General features: G+C 38.9%; 1 protein-coding gene across 2 annotated transcripts in view; it reads right to left on the reverse strand.

Annotated features, from left to right (window-relative positions):
* Nucleotides 1–24,330, reverse strand: part of Rora (RAR related orphan receptor A) — a 691,433-nt gene that overhangs the window by 98,291 nt on the left and 568,812 nt on the right. The window lies entirely within an intron of this gene.

The following is a 24,330-nucleotide window of genomic DNA, read 5'->3' on the forward strand; positions in this document are numbered from 1 at the left end:
AATGAGCTGCAGAATTTCAGATATTAAGTCCTAACCTTCCTGTGTAGCTAGATGCTATTTGTAATACATGCCTCTATTAAATGTCTTCAGTTTTTAACCCAGGGTATATTTTTGCTCTTTATACTAACACAATGCACTCATGAAACTTTGGAAGTAAAAAACAAATGAGAGTTTTTTTTTTAATAGACTACTTGAAATACAAGTTTTGCTATGGAATTATGTCTTCAACAAAGCAAATTGGCTAGTAATGAAAAGCTCCATATCTCCCTTCAATAATACCAAATTGGTGTCATAAATTACACACTTCAGTACAAACTTTTACCCAGTATATATTAAAATACAATAATATAGAAATGCCATATTAAAACACAGTATGTAGGAATAATTTTGCATTTTATTAAACATGCTGATGGAGTACCTACTATGGGAAAAGCATACTATTAAGCAATATATTCTTTCCATCGTTTTCTTTTTACCAGGTGCTCTAGAAAGAAAAAAATTGCTTACATGAAGATAATTAAACAGGAGGGGCAGTCTCTCCCATGAATGGGAGTATGTTACATATTAACACTCACACCAAATGTTTCTGTTGGGTAATCTCAGAAAAAGAAGGCACAAAACACAAACACATGTAATTCATCTCAGAGTCCTCCAGAGACAGCTGAAGTCTCACATGATGTCCCTGTGTGCTGGGTCTCACCTGGGCCCGGTGCTTGGCAAGGAGTGGAGAGACACCACTGAAGCCAGGTCAATCATAAGTGTGTCTGAGAAAAGCCTTCTGCAGGTCTCTAGAGTTGAGTACCTTAATAAATTGGTGCAGTTGTCTCACTTTCAGAGGTTAAATGCAGCAATTATACTTGCTTTTAAGACTGTATATTTAGGTTTTCACTATGCAGGGGCTAGCCTCACATATCACACATATAATGCGTATTTATCTCAAGTCTGCAAATGGTTCCTAGAAAAAAAAAGATGATTTCAAAGTTTGCTGATACATATAACATCAAATATTACCCTCCCACCCCGTGTGTGTGTGTGTGTGTGTGTGTGTGTGTGTGTGTGGCAGCTTTCTAATTCAATTGATTTCTTTTTAATGGAATAAGAAAGGGATCCGTGAAAGGTTAATGTGGTCTTAGCAGCTCGATTCAGCTGGATCCTTAGCCACCTCTGTGCTCTGCACTGTGGCCTTTAAGACTTGAACCATTTTGGCTGAAATATAGCCAAGGGGCCAGGCTTCTCATAGTCCAAACAGGACCAGACACAGAGAGTTTTAAGCAGGACTGAGGCACAAACTCACCTTTATAGATCACAGTCTTTCTTAATTTTGAAGAAGTGTCTTTTTTTTTTTTTTTGGCAGGACTGGGGTTTGAACCAGGGTCTTGCCCTTGCCAGGTGTGCTCTACCACTTGAGCCATGCCCCTAGCCCTTTATGCTTTAGATGTTTTTCAGTTAGAGTTTTGTTTTTATGCTTGGGCCAGCCTAGCCTGTGATTCTCTTATTTATGCTACACATGTAGTTAAGGTGACAGGCACACATCACCATACCTAGCTTTTTATTGATTGGGATGGGGTCTCACTAACTTTTTGCCTTGGCTGGCCTTGAACTGGAATCCTCCTGATCTCCATTTCTTGAGTAGCCTGAGCCAGTGTCTTACAAAAGAACATTTATGAATAGACTAATACTGGTGAGACCCAGAAATCAGAGGTGAGAGAAGGAGCTCCTGCTTTATTTTATTTATGAATATTAAGGGGAATGAATCTACCTACTAACATAGCTTGTCTGTCTTATTCATGATTTTTAAAACAAATGTAGGTGTGGATTTAAATTGCATGTATGTATTCATATACATAGTTCATGTAATATTATGAAATAAACTATATTTGGATGCCAAGAGACATCTTCAACTTTATATACATATGCTCGCACCCACCCACACAAACATATTTTTCATAAACAACCACACATACTGAGTATCTAGTATGTACCTGGCACAGTGCTGGAGAATCAAGCAAGAACAAGGTAGTACCTCTCTGGAGAAGCTCACTCATCAGCTACCCTTTGCTCTGAAACCCTATAGAAGTCAGTTCTCTGAGTCTGATTCCTGAAGGGATTATGGTGTCTGCCCATTGCACAGACATTTTCAGAGCACTTTGCCACTCCCGGTTGAAAGATGGCTACAAATAACTAGTGTGGCTATTACTATAATGGAATGTTGGAGATGAAAGATTTGGCTGGAAAAAGAAAATGGGGTAGGGATTCTGGGATTTCTGGAAACCAATATTTCATACACCTATTAGGAAATTTGGAGGACTGGCAGATGTTTTGTAACCATCACAATGAGGAAAAGGGTAAAGTTCACATAGACAGAGATGAGCAGCCTCCACAGATTAGGTAGGTAGCAGGTGCCTCACTACACACACACCTGCTAAGGCAGCAAATGAAGATATGCAAACCAGAGACAAGAGGCCTTCCATTCCTATCCTCACCCCACTCCTAAAGGGGGCAGAAGACAAGTCACTCAGGAAACTTGGGTTTTTTTTTTAATAGTTATGGGAATACCAGAAATACAAGGGAACTAAGAACCTAGATTTCTGGGATCTACTTTCACACTTGTCACTAGCTTTGTGTGTTACCTTGGACAAGTCATTCAAACTCTCAAGACATCATATCCTGCATTTGTGGAACAAGGGCTCCTGTGACTCCAGAGCTCCATGATTGCCTTTAGGATAGCATCTCAGCCACTTTTTAGGAACACTGTCACTCCTTTCTCTCTGTCTAGCATGTCAACTTGCTTCCATTAGGAGCCTTCTTCATTCCATTGCAGTCTGTGGTCTGGCAGAAGGGGCTCTGGCATTAAACTTGGGCACAAAACCAGCCTTCACCCCACTCACTAGCTGAGTGATCTTCAGCAAACCCTTGCTTCATCAAATGTAAAATAAGGACAGTAGTCTTGTGAGGCCACTAGGCAGAGTAAACTAAACAACATAAAGAAAGGACAGAGTGAGTGTCTCTTAATAGCACTTATAGTTGGAACTGTCTCCCTCCCATGATCCATACATTACAATACACACAGAGCCCAGGCCCTTAGTAAAGATTAGTTGAAATGACTACCAGCATAAATTTTGCTAAGCTTCCTTACTATTGTGAAGCTCTCTCTCTCTGAATATGTACATTGAGTGTTTATTAACCAACTGCTAAGTAAGTATCAGAGGTGTAAAGATAAGCAAGAATTAGTTACCCCATGGCCCAAGAGGCCTTGTGGTCTAGCAGGTGTTTTCATCTCTTCTCCTACCCAGTACAAAATGACCAAACACCTCTGAGTGCATTACTATAAAATGACATGGAAAACAAAAGAAAAAGACCAAGGGGTCAATTAATCTGTCCTTCAAAGTGCTCAAAATCTAACAGGAAAATGAATACAGTGCTCATAATGAAAGACAGAATGCGTAGTACATAGTCTATGTATTCCACAAATGAAGTGCTATGTAAGTCAAGAATGAGCAGTCACTTCATACAGAGTAAATCTTAAACTTTATGAGCACTTTTTGAGGGAATAGCATCTGGCTGGGCCTTGGAGGTCAAATCAAGTCTTAGTGGATAGAAATAGAAAGGTAGGGCCTCTTGGTAGGAAGGCAGAACACAGGTAGTACTACAGATAGAAAAGGTATTTCTCACTTGAGGAACACTTAGTACCACGAGTTTATAGTAGCCATAAAATACATATAGACAAGATGAGGATAGAAGTCCCAAATGCAGCTGCTGCTTCTGCCTTCTTTCAGAGTGCCTAGTACAGAGCTCTTCAAACCATACACATTCTGAGAACAATTTTTGAAAAATATCATTGAGGGCAGAGGAAAAGAACTGTGCTTTAGAAAATAAATCTCTTTGCAGATTGCCTATTTCATAGTCTTATTGTAAGGATTAATAGTTGGCTTGATAGTCATAATGTTAAATTACACTTAATAAAACACATAGAGCAAAAGAGTTCCACCTCACAGCACACCGAGGAAGAATAAAACTGGAAATGGTGTTATTTCATCAGTGTGAAAAGCTAAGCAGAGCATTTTAGGATGAACAAGATAAATTGAAATGTTATTTGATTTTGCATCTCATCCATTTCTGTTCTGAAAATTATCTTGGGCAGTCCTATTAATATAGATGCTTCGTATATAAGGCCATCTTTTATTTTTTAAAAGAACTATCTTTGAAATATATTTTCAAATAATGGGGGAAAGATGAACAGTTACAGATGGTTGTCTCTATTCTTGTCTTGCATGATAAAGACCACAGAATAACATGGGTTTCATTGGGAAATCCAGCTAGGAGCATTCTAGGAGCATATACTGGCATTATTTTGCTTTTGCAGACAAAATATGTTCCTGTTCAGTCAAGCAAAGTAATCAATTATTCTGCATTATGAAATACTCATTTTATAACTATTGACATTTCAGACAGTTGCGCCACATGTCAATTGTGGTTTTGATGCTCATATGTAAGCTCCAGTTTATGGGATGGGATTCATCTGGACTGCCAGGGCTGATCAGAAGTCTTTTTTCTGCTCTCAGAAGTCCACCTATTATTTATGCCCAGTCCTGCATGGTGAAGTGTGTTGTGAGCATGAAAATAAGAATAGACTTGAGTGTGTATATTCATTTTAATAAAAAAAAAGTTAGTCTTCTACATATGCTGGATTCACATTAAAAATCATCACTGCTCTTCCCTTGAATTAAAAACTATTCCTATGTTTTGAAAGATGGTGATACAGTAAATTAGATATTCCATTCACATTTAATTGTTGGTATCCAAATAAACCTTGTGTCCCTGAAGATGATTTTCTGAAACCAAAATGACTTTCCAGTAATTATTCAATACTGGTACTGTTCTTCTACTTCCTCTCTACCTGGTTAACCATTCCATAGGATTTCTTCTATAGCAGGCATGTATTTGATGCTCTTTTAAAGGTGTCATTCACCCAACAACATTCTGTACTTTTTTTTTTTTGGCAGTACCCTCATTGAACTCAGGACCTCATGTGGGCTCGCTAGGCAAGCACTCTACCCCTTGAGCCATGCCCCCAGCTCTTTTGCTTTTTCAGTTTGTTTTTCAGATAGGATCTGGTGCTAATATTTCCAGGGCTGGCATTGAATGTGGAACTCCTGCCCATGCTGGGATTACAGTCATGTACTATCACCTTCGGCAATATTCTACACTTTATTCCTCTCATTCTCCAGATGAGGAAAAGAGGTCACAGAGAAATTAAGTGACTTTTCCCAGAGCACAAGGAGAGTCACTGACAGAATAATAAGAAAATCCTACCTAAACCCATTCTAGGGTGCTCACTCAACCATTATGCTATAAATCTCAAAAATTTTAGAATTTTTCTTTGCATTCAGCACTATTCAATATTTTTAAATGGCACTCTAATAACATCTAGGCATGTGTGCAAGAAATTCTTTTATCACTAGCTCCAGTAATTGAGCAGGGTTAGCATGTGTCATTATGAATTATTGCACAATGTAGTAAATTATTTAATTACTACTAATGAAGAAACATACTGTACACAGTTGTAATTATCCTGTTTGAAAACAATGTTGCCATTTGTATGTTTAAGAAACACTTGTTACACATTAAATTAACACTTGAGGGGAGATTTTTTTTATTTTGGAATAATTAAATAACTCTAAATATTGATAATGGAATGTTACATAGGATTCCAAGGAAATTAAAAAGTATAAAGGACAATACTGGCACATCTTAAAGACTCCAAACAAAGAATGGATCTGTTAGAAATGCAAAACATAGCAATGCAGAAAAAGCATGAGATTTTATTTTGTCAATTATTTCATTGCTGTTCTTTTCATAAATAGTTCTTGCAATTCATGTCATAAAAGAGCGTCTCATTCACCTACTTCAATTACCCGACAAATGGCTCCAGTAGCGTAATAAACTTAGGCAGAGCCATTTAATTTTCATGAACTTTTAGTAAATTGTTGTCTACATTTATGAAGTGATTGCCATGATGTAGAGTTATCATGCATATGATTTGTATGAAGACATAATACATAGATAGTCTTGAAATGTTTGGACATCACATCTTACGTAAAACAAAGTAATTTTAAAATTTTCATGACACAAGATTGACTTCTTCATGTGTCTATGGTACCTGCCATCAAGAACACATTGATACACATTATCGAATTTGCTGTAAAGGCTTACGTGCAAGAACAGAGAGCTGAACTTGCCCATTACTCCAAAGGTTAGGTACATGTTGGATGGTGAAACAAAGTTTCATAAACTAGAATGTAATGGTGAGTGATTTACAACATCTTTGCTCCTAAAATATAATAGAGTTAATGTAGAAAAGACTTGTGAATAGGAAGAATAAAAAAGCTAACTATCAGAGTTGTGAGATACTAAAAAAGGTGATATAGTATGTCTCCGTAGCTTCCAAGGATATGAGCAGCTAAACCAACCATATCTGACCATTGCCTGTCATTAACAATCACACATAAGCAACAAGCAATATGTCACATTTGTTTTATTGTTTTCTCTAGTATCCCAAGGTCAAACTGCCATTTAACCAGACAGTTCAAATTAAACAAAAGTTTTGTCCTCTTATGCAACTATACTTGGACTCATCCTTCAGATCTTGGACTCATCCTTCAGATCTCTGTTCTTAAAATCTTTTTACTAAAATGTAATTGATATTGGCAAAGCTCACATTTTTTATGTTATTTGAGTTTTAACAAAAGCATTTAATTGTATAACCACCAACACAATGAAGGCACCTCTCCTGCAATATTCTTCTGTGCTCCCCTGTAGTCAATTTATCCCTAAATCTTGACAACCAGATATCTGTTTTCTACCCTTATAATTTTGCCTTCAAAAACTTGTATTTCAGTACAATAATATACTATGGAGTCTTTCAACTCTGGTTTCTCCTATTTAATATAATGCATTCAAGATTCATCCACATTGCTGAGTATATCAATAATTTGTTCCTTTTATTATTAAGTATTCTATTTCACAGTTGGTTATTAATTCCCCAGTTGAAGGAGAGTTATTTCCATTTTTTGGCAATCTACAAATAAAACTTCTATGAATCTTCATGTACAGTTTGTTATGTGGACATGGGTTTTATATTATGTGGGCAAATACCTAATAATGGGATTGCTCCATATGGAATGGATGTATAAATTTAATTATAAGAAATGCCACATGCTTTCCAGAGTACCTGCGCTGTTTTGCATTTCTACTAGCAATCTACAAGAGTTCCGGTTACTCTGATTCTTCACCAGCACTTGCTACTATCAGATGTTTATCTGTCCATTGTTGGTTCTGGTTGCGTGCTATAGTTAAATTCAATAAAGTCACCGGGAATACCGAATTAGTGAATATTGAATCATTTTTCCTATAGGAAATACAGGATCTGTGCTCGTGGCATTTTTGTCAACTGATTGATACATAATCTTGTTTTATTCATGATTCTACCTTACTTAGGTGTTCATTCATTAACAATGAACTCATAGCCAACAGCAGTGTGCCTCATGGACTCCTGGCTGACGGAAGCTTATCTAATCCACGGTTTCTCTCTTTAAGGCACATCCCAGCCTTCTTGTGCATAGAGCACTAGACAGCTCTTCAGCAAGCACTATGCTGAGGAGTCATTTTAAATAGTGAGATCATCAACAAAAAGCACAAAACTTAGGAAAATGAGGAACTAAATACAAATTGAGACGGTCATTTGTTTATAGTAGAAGAGGTAAAACAAGAAGCAGAAAGTGGTCTCAAGCAACCTCAGTTCTGCACATGCGCTTGTGGACCAGCGCCCACCCAGGCTCTGTCGATTTGGGGGTTAAAAATATATTTTAAGAAGTATGCAAAATCATAAATACATGATTCGCCAATAATGAGAATGGACTCTCCCGTGCTATTTTTCCCATTCTACAGTCTCAATTTAAAGGTCCCTCCCTCCCTATAGAAGGTCCTGGCCAAACCCTTGCCTTCCATCCTTCACACAGGTTTTGGGCTCCCCTGTGCACCTCGTGCTTCTCTTCCTGGAAATCTGGTTCTTTGGCCCCTCCCCGCTTTTTTTGGTAATGATTTGGTTTTTGTTTTTTGGGTTTTTTTTGTCTTCTCCACTAAATTCCTTAGAATCAGGAAACATGTCTATATTTTGCACCTTTCTATGTCTTCCAGTGCTAAGACTTACCACAGTGCCTGGCACACAAGGATGTCAGATAAGCATTTGTTGAATAAATGAATGCTTCACTGGGAGCCCCATGTGTGGTAGAAGGAGTGCTGGAGCTGCAATTGAAAAAAATCTGGTTTCCCTTGCCAAGTTTGATTGGCCGTGTGATTGGTGACAGTTATTTACATCCCATACACTTTACTTTCTCACCTACAGCACTAGAAAAATAATATCATGCCTTTATTTATTCATTCATTCTTTTTTTTTTTTTTTTGCAGTACTGGGGTTTGAATCCAGAGCCCTGAGCTTGCAAATAAGCACTCTAAAACTTGAGCCATGCTCTAGCCCCATTCCCACCCCCCTTTTTTTTGGATAGCTTCATGATTTTTTTTGGCCTAGGGCTGGCCTCAGAGTGTGATCCTCCTCCCTGTGCCTCCCATGCAGCTGGGATCACGGGGGTGCTCCACCATTCCCAGCTTATTTGTTGAGATGAGGTGTCACTAACTTTTTGCCCAGGCTGACCTCAAACTATGGTCCTCCTGACCTCTGCCTCCCAAATAACTGAGATTACAGGTGTGTGCCATCATGCCTGGCCACTAACATCATATCTTTGAAGATTTTTTTTATAAGTCAGAAAACAAACATAGAAACTGTTAGTATTACATGCTGTGATTTATACACAGTTGTGTGTATTAGACACACTGTTGACATCTAATAATTATTATATTGGGGTGGGTTATGAGTTCATAACTACATGAGCAGTACAAAATATACTGACTATGTGAATGATGGGTTAATTTAGCCATCTAAATAATAACCACTGTCCATGTATTTGATGTTATGTATTCAGAGTACCCAAATACTTAAGAGGGCTTTTCACTAAAGAAGTAGATGCTTTGTTAGTGAGTCAACACAACCACATACTTCAGGATCAGAAAATGTTGTCAAAAGAACTCATGATTTTGATTTCAGGCGTTGTTTGGTTTCCACCTTTAGTACTGGTGAATTTGCTAATGCTGCAGCACCAAGAAGTTTTAAATTAAAACCATTAAAATAAACTGAAATGGCACTCAATAAAAAAGAATCAACAATGTATCTATTCTATTTCAAAAATATTTGCTGAATGTTTAAAAGTGATTCTTCAATAACAGAGTTCACACTCTTTGGAAATAAGATTTTTTTTCTTTCAAACACTCCTAAAAAAACAAGCACATTATGATTCTGTCTGAAATGTTTTGTTCCAAATATCTATTATATTTGTTAAGGTTTCAAGGCAATAATAATCAGCAATTTCTATAAAACCATCTCAATTTTCCTGTGTGTAACTCAGGCCCCAAAATAAACAATCTAAATGCTAAAATACAGTGTAAAAGAAGCTGCATAAACAATACAATGGTTACTTCACTCAAAAATTATACAAATGATTGTCTTACAAAATTATGATGATCAGATATGATTAAGTGATGAATCATTGAGAAGGCAAGCTAATGGGAGGGAAGGGAGAGATGTCAAGTTTCTGTATTTGATCACAAAGCAAAACAGATTAGTAAAACCACAGAATCAATACAGATGGTTGTATATGAAGTGTTCATTGTCTCCTGATTTACATTTCTATTTACTTTTCTGGAGACAACATTTTTTTTAAGCACATAAATTCTCCTAAGAAACCTAACACAGCAGGTCTGAATCAAACCTTGGGTTTAAAACATTGTTTGCTGACAGGTATCTCCAAGTGTGCTCCAAAGAGGCAGGTCACTGTCTACAATTTCCAGGCTACTTTAAATGAACTTGGACAGGGCTACTGAATGACTTGTCAGTGAACAGGAAGACATTATGACACCACTCCTCCACATTTCTTCCCAGAACATGAAATATTTGGGATCGTTCTAATAGAGTCAAAGCTAATTTTAAAAAGGAAAGGGAAAAAAAAACCCTCAAAACAACAAGTTATTCTTCACTTTAAAGCTTTCAGTTTTTACTGAGGGAATGCTTCTAACATAGGGCAGCTGCTTCTGACTCACAGCAATCTTCAGATTCTGGCCAAAATGCGTGTTTCCTAGATTGTGTCTGATACGCTTGTGCATCCTTGGCAGGCCCAGCAGACATTAAATAAATGCTATTGTTGGAATGAATGAATGAATGAATGAAAGAGCTCCTAATTATGAGTTACAAATTCTTCCATCCACAAAATAATCCCATAGGAAAGCTGCTGTGCACTTGGAATTCAGATCTAGGAAGAGTTCTATTTTCAGCCCCTTTATAATTTTTTTTAAATCATCTATGCTCAACTTGGTACTTCTTGATTTTTTTTTTTAAAACCAAGGTGTGAAAAACACAGAAGCATTTTCCAGAACATGAAAGAAAAATGTAGTTCTTAGAAAGTTTCGTTTGTGGCTTGTGTGTGATAATTATTTTAGAATCTGAGTTAATCAGATATTTTCAAGGAGCAGACTTTGAGGGAGGCACTGTGGTAGAAGTTTGAAAATAGAAGTTAAAGCAAAAAAATCTTTCTCTTGCTTATCCTCCAAAAATTGTTATTAAGCTGAGCAGACAGTGTACAGTTTTCAGGGTGAGGCCAGCGCTTAGTTGATGTAGCACTACATTACAACTGTGTCAGAGAAGTAGAAATAGGTGCAGGAAGGCTCTTCCTAACTAGAGAGCTCTCACTTGGAGGCCTTAGGAAATGGGACATGCTAGAAAACACAAGCAAAAATAACCCAAAGAAGAAGAAAGGAAACAAAGATTGACAAAGTTACCACTAAAATTCTAAGAACCAAAGTTCAATATAGGTGCTTAAAAAGCATCTCCTGGTTTTCACACAACGACTATTTTCTCTTCTCTGACATCCTTGATATCTGGAGGTCCAGGATGCAGAAAGATATTAGGAAAAAAAAAAACATGCAGAAAGGACTAGAGAGTTCTGCAACTGGGAGTAGAAAACAATATAGGAGAAAATGATAAATATTAAAGAAAGAGATTTTGAAAAGGCTAGACATATGAATTCAAGAAGTATGCCAATATGGGTCCATTTAGGTAGAGGCCAATAGCCAGCCACGCCTGGAGCCTCTGAGGACATCCTGTATTGCAGCATACTGTACATGTCATAATAATTAATGCTTATAATGTCTTTGAATCATTCAGAATGGATTAACTCATGAAGTTTAAGACAACAGGACTTACATAACTTATTTTGAAAACCCTCTCCTCAAAAAAAAATTGAAGTCATTTAAGAATTTATAGAGATATGTTCTGGATAATTAATTTACATGGGTTATCTCATTTTCTGATAATGCCTGTGAATGCAACATTGATATACATACCTCAAATAATAACCATAATTACTTAAGAACTTACACTCAGGGACTTGGCTATTTTACTATAAGTAAGCAAGGCTCTGAAGCCTACTGGAAAAAAAATAAAGAGATTTCCTTAGTAGGACACCTACGTCATACATAGCTATGTCGTTCAATTCTAATATTAGCCAAATATCAATACAATAAAAACTGTTCAAACATCCCATCACCTCTATTTAAAGCTAGAATGTTTGTGTGAATGTTTACTTAAATTATGAGTGCTTCAGGCTAAGGTTTAAATATAGATTATTATATTAAGATATTTATTGTAATTGCTGTTTCTGTAATAATGTTTAACCTGCCAGGATTCTAGCAAAAGAAAGGTTAGCAGTTAGAATAAATTCAATAGAAAAAAAAGAAGAAAAACAAGGGCACAGCTTGGCATTGTTTTCCATTCAGCAAGGTGAGGTGACAAGTTTTATTTTGGAGATGCTTTATACGTGTACACACATGATACCAGTAGCTTCTTCAATGGTGGCAACAATTGTTTTCAAAAACTACTAACCTGTTTCCAGGGCAGCTGCAAAATATCTGTGAAAAGTAGTTAATTTGTGGAAGGCATGGAAACTGCCGCCTCCACCTGCCAGGCCAGAGCTGCATTGTACAGATGCCACAATGGCAGGAGCTGAAGGTCTGGACATAGATTTTCCCAGTTCTTTCCTGGATGGAGGAAGCAGAAGCCACTGCAGAGACCACGCTGGGCCAGAGCTCAGATATGTTTGGATCCCATCTCTTTTACTCCTCAAATTGTCTAGTCCCCAAAATAATGACTTTGTAGTGAAATCACTATGGTTACCACCATATTGCTCTTCTATCTCATTATTCTTATTCTTATTATTAACTATTATCATCATTATGCTTTTATTGCTACTGAGAATGCAGTTAAAAGCTGGGGTTCAACCTTCAAATGTCCCGGAAGAGGGCAAGCAGGATAAATATCCTCACGGATGAGGTAAATGGAGCCCAAGAAAGCCTTGTGGCTCAGCGGGGGTCACATCAATAATGGAAGAGCTGGGATTTGAACCCAGATATCTGACTCCTGTTGTAGTGGGTCTCACACATGTTGACCCATGCTGGGCACTGTAAACTGATTTCCTGTTGTTTAAGAATTAATAGTCTGAGGAACTTGACAAGTTTAAGGAAAAGTTTTCCACTTTTGAAAGTGAAACATGAGGCTGTCTTCTATTTCTTCGTAAGTTGTTTTTTTTTTGGTCACTAATTATATTTTCCTTTCTGTTCATACATTTTTATATTATCTATTCATTCCTGTCACAAGAGATAATTTACATGCCCTTCAACAACATGCCATCAATAAATCACCAATAAAGTTTTAATTAGTTGGACCTCCTAACAATGTACAGAAACCAGCTCAAATGATGTACAGCTTACACCAAGCCTGGTCATACGATGGTAGTTTTATAGACTTGAGTCCTTTTCGTATGACAGAGATGCATGGAGTGTTTGCAGCAGTGGGGGCCCTGGTGTCTATCATAACAGTGGCCTCAGAAATCAAGAATAAATTTTGAAGTGATGTTTCTTCTTTTTTATGGCTCTGTTTTTTTAAATTAATCTATTTAAAACTTTCTGGTACCTTTTGTTTTATACATTCAGATGATGGGGAGGTCCAGGCAGGCTGCATTGCAGCCACACAAAGGAGGGCTTCCTAGGATTGTGTTTAAAACTAACCTCTTTCCAGATATGTTCACTTGGCATCTCTGCCCCACAGAACTTTGCACTATTAACACCTCCTGCTTGGTATGAAATACTGAATTAATTTAGAAGAGAATCATTAGAGATGATATCATAATAGGTGATATTACTGGCACTAAGTTTTTTGAATCAAACACATGAGATATTTTATTAACCAAGAGAACATGCAACATTTATAGCAGGTATTTTAGAGGGAAACAACAGTAGCCTTAAGTTAAATGACTCAGATAAAGTCTCAGGCAGGCCCAGGTATAAAATCTGCCAGGTGTGACTTCTGTTCGATGATCTGGTCATTTGGTCACAATCCAGGAAGAGACATTAAATATATACCTATGGAAAGACCATGAGATAGAGATAAGGTGGCTTACCTTTCATCATTTGCAATGATCAGAGACAAAGCCATTTATAAAAATTCCAGCCATGACAGAAACTGTTACCTCTCAACCCCAAATGAGAAGACACAGAAGAGGTTGATAAAAAAATGAAATCATGATACACTAATCCTTATCTCAGCACCAAAGTGGCTGCCTGAAGAGGGGTCTCCACAGTTTGCCTGATGAAAGGCACAAATCGTGGACTACCCACTGTGGCAGTGAGGGCAGAGAAGTGAGGGAATGGCCTCTTCTTCAGAGGGCTGAATGGCTGAACTCTGGGATGAATAGATAACACCATTGCAGAGCAGACTATGGAGATGAAAGAGGAACCAACGCAAACAGAAGAACGGAGAAAAACCATCAAAAGGGAGAAAAATAACAAAAGTCCAGGGACTGATGTGATCAGCACCCAAATGCTAAAATTGCAGCTCAAGAGAGCTGTTTGAAGTTGCTAAAGAGATGTAATACAATTTGGAATGAACAGAAATTGCCATCAAATAGAACAGAAGGCCACCAAGAGCCCTTAAGGAAGGGCAACCTTAGGGAACGTGATCCCACAAAGACTGCACTTGGCAAAGTTCTTTTGAACATCTCAATCATTCTGAAGTGCTGTGTAACACACACACACACACACACACACACACACACACACACACAGGCCAGGGTCTGTGGGGCATTTTGATGGGAGGTATTTGTCAAAAGTCAATGGCAATCCATCCTCTCTTCCACTCTAAGGACAGGAGCAAAGAACAGATGCAAGCTTCATCAAAGCAGCCTCTAATCTTTCTAGCACATCTGCAATGTCCATCTCACCAGGGGTGACCTTGTGAGTGAACTTTGGGAGAGATGTGCTCTTTGGTTTTGTCTGGGTTACAGTTGAATTCAGCAGGAAGCGGGCCATTGCTGGGAACCACAGCACAAAGAAAATCACAGTAAGGAGGTGAAAAAATGTGATTGATAATAAGTGGGATGACATAAATGCCAGATAGATTTTTTATGAGACCAGCAAAAGGGAAAAAATATGACAGGTTATCAGTTTTAACGCTCATTTTGCATTGTTGTTACTAAGTAGACACAATTGGGCAATAGCACTCAGAGAGAAACAGAGAGAAAAAAGTTAAATCACAGAGGTTCTTTAGGCTGGTGTCCAATCCAGGGCAACTATCTGAATAAAAACCTTGAATTTCATTCAAGTACAATGTGGATAAATTACATAGTGGAGATAAAACAGATTTTTTAAAATATTGTTTTCATGTAACTAATGCAACACAGAAAGTGTTTGTTTCATGTAAGATGGAAAACTCAGAAGGTGATCAAAAGTTTGTAGTAGATAAAGCTAAAAAGTCATAACACTTGAAGCTTATGGGTCTTGCTTGTGGTTGTCAGAAAAAAGGGAGGAAGGAGGTACTGTTAAGTCAAAGTCACAAATTCACAAGTCAATTTGTGAATTTGCATTTGGAGAAAAATACAATTTCTCCGTCCACAGATTATCTTTACTCAGCTTGGCTGGGTATCATTACAAAGACAAGCAGGGAATGGAAAATTCCTTCCTTTTCAATGGGTTCAATCTCTTAGACTTCACAAGATCTCCAAGGGAGTCACCATGCCAGGAATGATTCGAGCCTTGTTTTGATTTTCTGTCTCTAAATGTTGGTCAGTCATTCTAGATCCTACCATGTTTCCAGCATTGAATCAGCACCGGGATAAGGCACAAGAGAAAGGAAAAAGAGATCCAGTTCACCAGAGTTTTAATTCTCCCTCGAAGACTTCTGCACTTGTACACTACTAAACTGCATTCTTTTTTTTTTTTTTTGATAGAAAAAAATCACCATCTATTTCCACCGCAAAAATTCTTCATTTGTGGGGAAAAATGAAGGAGGAAGTCTTCTTTGCATGAAGGAATGGAGAATGCTGAGCACATAGTAGGTGGTCAAGAAACACCACCCAACATGCAGGGCTCACCTCCTCTGACGTCTGGCCAGAGACACAAACTGCTTTGGGAACCTGATGAAGAGACCCGCCTTTCTGGCAGAGCCATCCTTATGCTTTTATCACTGTACTCAAAGATATTACTGATGTTGGTCCTCTGGAAATGCTGCTTTTTTCCTCTGACTGGACTAACTGAGTCTACTCCGCTCACTAGCTGTCACTTCAGAATCCTGTCATGCAGCGGAAGGCCAAAGGACATTTTCCCCTAAGTCCTTTTAACTTCCTGGCATTCCGTTTTTCAACCCCACATTAAAGGTGCTCATGTTTCATCCTAGTCTTACCAGCCAATGGGTGGCCTCAAGTTAGACTAGGCAGGGCTTCTGTCAGAGCTTTCCCTGTTGGGCACAGGGAGAAGGAACCCAGAAAAATGTTTCCTCAAACTCACTTTCTGATTTTCTCTTGGTTGCAATCTGAAGGTCTGAGATCATTTGTTAAGAAACCAACAGATTCAAAACTAACATACAACAGATGTCAACCTAAAGCCACTATTGGCCAGTAAGATCTTGTGAGTTCTCAAAATTAGATTTTTCTTTGTGCTTGCCTTTTCTTTCTCTACTCTCACCCAATGCCCAATCATTTTATAACCCATTAAAGCTGGTATACCAATTCTGTGCCTTTTCCAACACAAGACCTGCCAACTTGAAAAGCAAAAATGTATCTCCCCTAGCTTTGGCCTGCTTCTCTAAGCCTCAACTAACCCTGGGCAGAAACTGGTGGAAGTATGCCCAATGGAAAGCCTGAAGTTAGAGTCATAATTTTTACCTCCTTTGGTGGACAATCTCCTAGTATTTTCCTAATTGCCATCCTTGGTATATGGTTGGACCAGGCATTAGCAAACCCAGCCAGAATGACAGAACAAGTCATCGGGAAGGGGAGATCTCAGACACCTATAAGAATGTCTCTCTTTTTTTTTTTTTTTGTCTTTTCTTTTTTGGTGCTGGGATCGAACCCAGGGCCTCACGCATGCTAGGCAAGTGCTATACCACCGAGCTACATCACCACCTGACGAATGGATTAAGAAAATGTGGTATCTATACACAATGGAATTTTATGCAGCCATGAAGAAGAATGAAATGTTATCATTTGCTGGTAAATGGATGGAATTGGAGAACATCATTCTGAGTGAGGTTAGCCTGGCCCAAAAGACCAAAAATCGTATGTTCTCCCTCATATGTGGACATTAGATCAAGGGCAAACACAACAATGGGATTGGACTTTGAACACATGATAAAAGCGAGAGCACATAAGGGAGGGGTGAGGATAGGTAAGACACCTAAAAAACTAGCTAGCATTTGTTGCCCTTAACGCAGAGAAACTAAAGCAGATACCTTAAAAGCAACTGAGGCCAATAGGAAAAGGGGAACAGGTACTAGAGAAAAGGTTAGATCAAAAAGAATTAACCTAGAAGGTAACACCCACGCACAGGAAATCAATGTGAGTCAATGCCCTGTATAGCTATCCTTATCTCAACCATCAAAAACCCTTGTTCCTTCCTATTTTGCTTATACTCTCTCTACAACAAAATTAGAAAAAAGGGCAAAATAGTTTCTGCTGGGTATTGAGGGGGTGAGGGGGAGAGGGACGGGGCAGAGTGGGTGGTAAGGGAGGGGGTGAGGGCAGGGGGGAGAAATGACCCAAGCCTTGTATGCACATATGAATAATAAAAGAAAAAAAAAAGAATCTCTCTCTTTCTTCGTCTCTCTCTTTTTCCTCTCTTTCTTCTCCCCTCCCCCAGAAAGAAAGTATTTCCTGCAAACATTAAATTAGTTTATATTTTAAGGGCTTTAGAATTACTAATTTCAACTCAGTTAGACTAGAGGGCAGAGGAATCCTCTTGCCCTTTCCCTAATGTCTGGGTCTGTGATTCTTCGGAAGGGTTTAATAGACATATTTTATTTTCGTTCAGGATGACCTCACTGATTTTGGTAGAAAACACCGTTTCTTTATATTTTTTTCCCCTTAGAACAAAATAACAGCAATCTTCTAGGCATTGCCTATGGAAGAAAACTCTTAATTGTGTCTTACTTATCTTTAAGGCCACTGCTCAGAAATGATTTTTTAATTCTCTTTTAAACTTAAATGTGTAGGTGAAGGTGATTTTATCTTTCCAAAGTCAGTAAAACAAAATGTGTTGCATAAGTCATTTCAATTCAATTAAGAGAAACAGGTCAGATGCTTAAATACTAGTAAAATCAATTATGAGTAATAGGTCTCTTGTTAACATGTATCACTACAACTGCCTCTCATAATATTTGAATAAATTTACATTTGTTTCCTATCTCCTGTGTCACTGACCATAAAATCATCTTGATTGTTTCCTTTTTTTTTTGATATGTTTTCTCTGGTGTACCTTGGAATGACACATGGCTCATTTGGAGAAGAATTTTCTAAGAGAGAAACTCAGGTGGCAAGTTGAAAAGTTTGGGAATTAGGTTCAACTTTGAATCCTGTCCCATCACTCTCAGGTGGCCAGGGAGAATCATGCTGTGAGCCTCAGTTTCCTCATCTGTAAATGGAGGTAATTGTACTTTACTTGCAGGGCTCAACAATAAAGCACCCACTAGGGTGCCAGGCACACTTCTCTTTCTGATCTCTTTGAAAAAACCTTTACATCATTAAAATGAAAGAGTAGATAGTAATCATAGAATTTCAAATCATGTATTTGGTTTTTGGGATCAGGATTAGGATTATAAAGGCAACTGAAAAGGAATGCCAAAGAGACAGACTTTCTCCCTCTCCCTTCTGTTTAGTGAAGAGGTGCTCTAAATGTCTCAGGTGGAGTGGTCATGGGAAGGCACTGTGAGACAATAAAATTGCTGTCTGGTATGGGGCAGTCACATGACAAAAGAGGATCCAATATTGAATCTATACTATTACTATAAGAATATATAAGTGAAAAATGTATATCATTGGAAATGTTTTTGGTGGATTAGTGAGAAAAATGGGTACTTTTTTCTCTTTTACAATTTCCTTTATCATTATTATAATGAAATTTGGACATCTAGGTGGAATTAGGGAGTTTTGTGATTGGAGATTTTATTTTTTCAGGTTGATGGGCTACTTGGTTCAACAGGAAAGTAGCCCAGGGATCGAAGGTAAATATAGTTTGGTTTATTGGACTCTTTCCGCCTAATAGCACAGAAGGAAGGTTGGTGTTGACTGTGGGGAAGAGGAAGGAAGGACAGGCCTGGAGTATGAGCCACCAGGTGATGGGAGCAGATGGTAGACAGGTACAGGACAGGGAGATGGTAGAATGAAAGCAAATTAGAAAGTAGCAGAAGCAAGACAAATAAGCAAAAATGCTACCCTGGGGGCTCTGGTTGTGCCGGAAGGTACATTAAGGGGCTGTTCTTTTGGAGTATGTGTATTTTTTGGGGAAAAAAAAAAAAAGGCATGGCCAGGGTACAGGGGTGAGAAGGCCCTGAGACAAGCTTTCAAGAATTTGGAATACTGGGCTGGGGGCGTGGCTTAAGGGGTAGAGCCTAGCAAGATGGAGGCTCTGAGTTCAAACCCCCATAATGCCAACCCTCTCCCCCACCAAACAAAACAAAATGAAACAAACAAAACAACAACAGAAGTTTGGAATATAGCTTACCAACCACATGCCTTCCAAAGACCTAGCTTCTGCCATTGGTTCTAGAAAATTTTGTGGAGTGGGGACAGCCTGGCAGGGCAAAAAAGACAGGGTCTTTGGGTATAACAGAATAAGGCTTGAGCCAGTCCCTGCCACCAACTAACTAGCCATATGCACTGTGCAGGTTGCATAACATCTGAAACTCAGCTTTCTCAATGAAGGAAACAGGATGACTAATATTGATAGCTATCTTACAGCCATAGTGAATGATGCTACATCCAGACACACAGACATACTTACATACACATTAAATGCCTGGAACACTGTAAGCTCTCAAACAATGTACCTCTTCTCCCTACAGGGAGCAGACAGATAAGAACCCTCATCCCAAGATAAGAAAATGACTAAAGGTAGAGGTTGTGACTCCATCTAGGTTCAGATACTCAAGGAGGGACAAGATTTACTTCCTCAGGGAGCTGAGAGTGAAGACAGTGCAGCATCCTAGAACATGGCTGGGGATTAGCTCCCACTACCTATCGCAGTCTTCAGGCTATCTTTCTTTTTTTTGCAGAGCTGGGGCTTGGGGCTTGAACTCAGGGCCTACACCTTGAGCCACTCCACCAGTCCTACTTTTGTGAAGGGTTTTTTGAGATAAGGTCTCACAAACTCTTTGCCCAGGCTGGCTTCGAACTGCAATCCTTCTGATCTCTGCCTCCCAAGCAGCTAGCATTACCAGCACCTGGCCCTTGGGCTGTCTTGTGTTTCTTTATCTTAGGGCTGCAGCCCCTGACTGAGCTGATGGCTCTGATCCCTGCATTTTGAGTCCAATAATACTTCATGCTTACCATGCTCAGGGTCAGGGGATAGAGATAAAAGGGCACAGGGCAACTTCTGCTCTCTGTTAAGCCCTGAGACCAACTATTTCTAAATCCTGAAGCTTGCAGATCTCATCAGCTGGTAATAGGAAAGAATAAGAGCCCAGGCTGTATCGCTAACCCTCACCTTGCAACGTGTGTAAAATGACAAAGGGAAGGGAGCTTCTCCCCAAAGTCTCAGGGAATGGGCCTCTAAGGGCTTATCGGGAGCTCACAAGGCAGGTAACACTGTCCTCCAGCCCCAGCAGCATCAGGGAAGAGAAGGCTAATAGTGGATTTGAGTTTACCTCGCAAAATCTCTGAGGAAGAGTCTGTGGCAGGCAGAGGAAAAATGTTGAGTGCAAGATAGCCAAGGTCCAGGGACACTGCTCCCTGCCAACCCAGCTCCTAAGGAAACTGTTTATGTTTTCTGTTTGCCAAAAAGCCTTTGTGCATTGCTGAAACCTGTTTGTCCTGAATGACTATCAACACGTGACAACCAGTTCTGCAGATGACAAATCCTCCTGCTAATGAAGGAGGGGTGACTGTGATGGGCCCGCCACTTGGAAACCCTTAGTTGCATTGAGTTTGTTGATGGAGGCTAGGATGGCTGCCTTCTCCCTCTCCATCTACCCTTGTGTGCCTACACCTCCATATGTGGGGTGGCCCAGAAAGCATAGTTATGGCCATGTCCATTTATGTTATTTCTTCCCCAAAGTACCCTTGCTCCAATTCACATACATAGGATTCTTATGAAACTCAATATGGAAAGGATTAGAACAATACAGAAAACTTAGAGCCAAGCATTGTGGTTCATGCTGTAATCCCAGCTACATGGGATGCACAGGTAGGAGGATTTCTGTCGAAGGTCAGCCCTGGCAAAAAGCATGAGACCCTACCTGAAAAATAAAGGAAAAAGAAGTGCTAGAAATGTGGCTCAGGTTGGTAGAGTACCTGCCTAGCAAGTATGAAGCCCTGAGTTCAAACCCCAATACTCTCACCGCAAAAGAAAACACACAAAACTTTGAAAATAAGTGAAAAAATAAATATACTTACACACACAGCACTTTATACCCTATCTAGTATATCCATGCATGCATATGTAATTGAGGTCTGGGCACCAGGAAGAGTGAGGTAATTAAAAAGCATGTGAATTGATTATGTTAAACAATTCCATAAAAGGGTCGATCAAATCCCACAGGGTGTGTGTTGCTCCAGGGTGGTGCTGTGACGTCTGCTCAGCATGTGTGAGGCTGATGCTCATACACACACCTGCTCTTCTCTCTCTCTCCCTTGTTGCTTATTGAAATCTTGTCTCCCACACTTGCCAGGGCCCTCCCACTTACATGAGGACTGTTGCTGCCTGGTGATGACTGAGAAATTCCAACTTGTGTTTGTTGTTGTTGTACTGGTATTTTTTGTTAACTAAAAGAAAATATCTCTTGTAGACCTTATAAAGGTTCAGGAAGAAATCAAGAGTCTGGAAGAGAGGCAAAGGAGAATTGGGAGGGCATTGTGAGGGATTTCCCAGGGAACAGAGTTTAAGAGATTCTGATCTGGGAACAAAAATGGATCCTATATAGGTCAGAACTACATTGTAGGAAAAGATTTTGGGAAAGAAAGTTTGGTAGGTCAGACTAAAATGATTTTCCCTGCACCAATAATGACCATGACTCCATCCTATGCATTGGGCATGTACCAAGTTCAGTCCAACTAACTAAAAGGCTGACTGAATCCATGGCATAACTATAGGCCCATAGAAGACACAATGAATTTTTTAAAACTAATTTTATTGTGTGTATTTAAGATCTACAGCATGATATCATAAGGTAAGTATCTCTCATGTATAGTGGGACAAATGAACACATCCATTATCTCACACAGTTCCCCATTCTCTCCCCACTCCAGTGGAAAAAGCAGCTATAATTTATTCAATAATAAAAATCCTGAGTACAATACATTGTTATTAACTATACTCCTTAGACAAGGAGTTTTGCAGAAAGACTTCCACAATATCAAATTGCTTCTATTTTTTTTTTTAGAACTTACTAAGAAATATTCCTTCACTTTTTATAGAACAATATCAAATTGCTTCTAAAAACAAACAAAAAAGCCCATAACATCACAGTAGTCCCACCCCTTTTCTCCTTTCTTACCCTTGTATAAATTATCAATGGCAATACTTGGCTAGTGTGCTCTATATATTCTCTCGATATATTGTGATATATATATATATATATAAATATATATATATATTACACTATATATATTCTAGGACTGTGATAGTCTCAAGTGTCATTTTGTTGCTTATATTTGTTGAATAAATAAATAAATCATTCAGGGTAGGGAACCCAGCTAATCCTAAATATGTACTTGTCCTTTAATTGAGGCAAAGAAATTATACCTGGTGCCATGACATTTGGGCTCCCTAGTTTTAATGTCAGAAATATAGGAACAAAAGGTGAACCTGTACTGTGGTCTTGAAAGGAAGCCATATCCGAGGTAGCAATTTAGCAAGACACAAATTGTGACAGTGAAAAAACTTCCCAAAGAACCTCCTATCCACAGATTCCCTCAGAGGGATTGTCAGCAGAACTGTCATGGACCAATTGCAATGCCCGTTACAGTTTCATAGCATGATGGATGATGTGCTATGCTAATCAGGAAGGAAAAAAGAATTAAGAAATGCACGCATGCGTTAACACACACACACACCTAAAATCCTGGGCTTCTTCACAACCCTATCTTTATTAAGACCTTCAAACCTGGTGATGGGCAGATTTGCCCTAGGGTGAGCAGGAAACCTTGGCTCATCAGGTCCTTGACAACAGTTGCTAAGGCCAAATTTGGGTAGGGCTGTTTCAGAGGCTGGGCCCAGCTGTGTTGGGGACCAGGATGTCCCTGTGTGTGTGGGGGAAAGACAGGCAGGCAGCTGGGGATGAGTGATGCTCAAGAAGTTGTTGTACTCCTGAGAGTCATGATGGTAAACTGAACTTGTCATAGACAAGTGAATGGGGCTTGTATCTGAGGGCAATTTTTGTTTATCAGATAGGAAAAAGGCTATTATAGGCCACAGATAAGTTGTTAAACAGATATTCTTCTGTTACTACATATTTTCCTTTTCTTGGCCATAGCACTTAGCTTGGCTGGTGTTTTCCTCTTGTGATCTTGGATATGAAACAGAAGGACCTGGGACCCCATGATCTGACAGCAACATCATCCTAGAAAATAGTGATGGAGTGGTGCTTGGGTACCAGTACTCAAGACTCTATCAGTCTTGACCAAGGCCAAGTGAGAGACAACTATTACTTCCCTCTCCCCCATCCCTGCCTTACCACATGGCCCCCTACAGATACGTGTAGTAGTACATGGTGACAGCCACCCCCCCCATACATGACCATGAAGTCTATCCCTTGCATTTAGTGTTAAATCCAGGCATCTGGCACACAGAAGTGCCCAATAAATCAACTAATGTATGAAATGTTGACTGACTGGATTAAAATACCAGGAGGTAGGGAACATACTTCATGCTTACTAAACTTCAGTGCACTATAAAATACGTGGACACAACTTTTATCATGTATTTATTTTCCAAGATCTTTATGAAATTGAAGATACATAAGTAAGATATTCTCTGTATTTTGGAGACAAAAAGAAAAATAATTTATTTTCTCATTTCAAGACAGCAGGAAGTCATCTTTGTTGTGAGTTTTACTTTGAAAGATAATCCCCTTCTTATTCTGTTCCCCCAGCTAACTCTCTAAATGTCACTTCCCCACATTTATATGTTACGGGAATGGATAATTTCTTTAGAACTTTTCCTGTCTTGCCATTTCCCCAAATCTTGCTAATCTGCTGGGTTGGAAGCTCATGCAATTTTTTTCCCCATCTGTCCCAACACCTCCTTGTTGACACATGCCCAAAGGTGCTGACTTAAAAGGGAGTGGTCTTCAAAACATTACCTAGGTGTTTCCTGCTCAAAAGAAAACCCAACAGATCTTCTCACAGAGAATACTGGAACCTTTTCCCCAAGATCTGCACAAAAGGTTAAAACTTGTTCCTGGCCAACACAGTTACACTAATACATCTGACATGGATTGTCTCTTCTTGTGGTTCACTAAACTTGCAATCCTGTTGGACCTAAGCTGCTTACCGTAATGTTTCATAATGAACAAGGCACTCCAGAACTCAATACATAGTAAGGTTTCTTTGATTTAATGCACGATTATGGTAATAAAAAATACTACGAAAATTGACATATGTTTTTCAACAGATCATCTTTCTTTTG

The sequence above is a fragment of the Castor canadensis genome, chromosome 2, assembly GCF_047511655.1.
Source record: "Castor canadensis chromosome 2, mCasCan1.hap1v2, whole genome shotgun sequence".
Classification (NCBI taxonomy): Eukaryota; Metazoa; Chordata; class Mammalia; order Rodentia; family Castoridae; genus Castor; species Castor canadensis.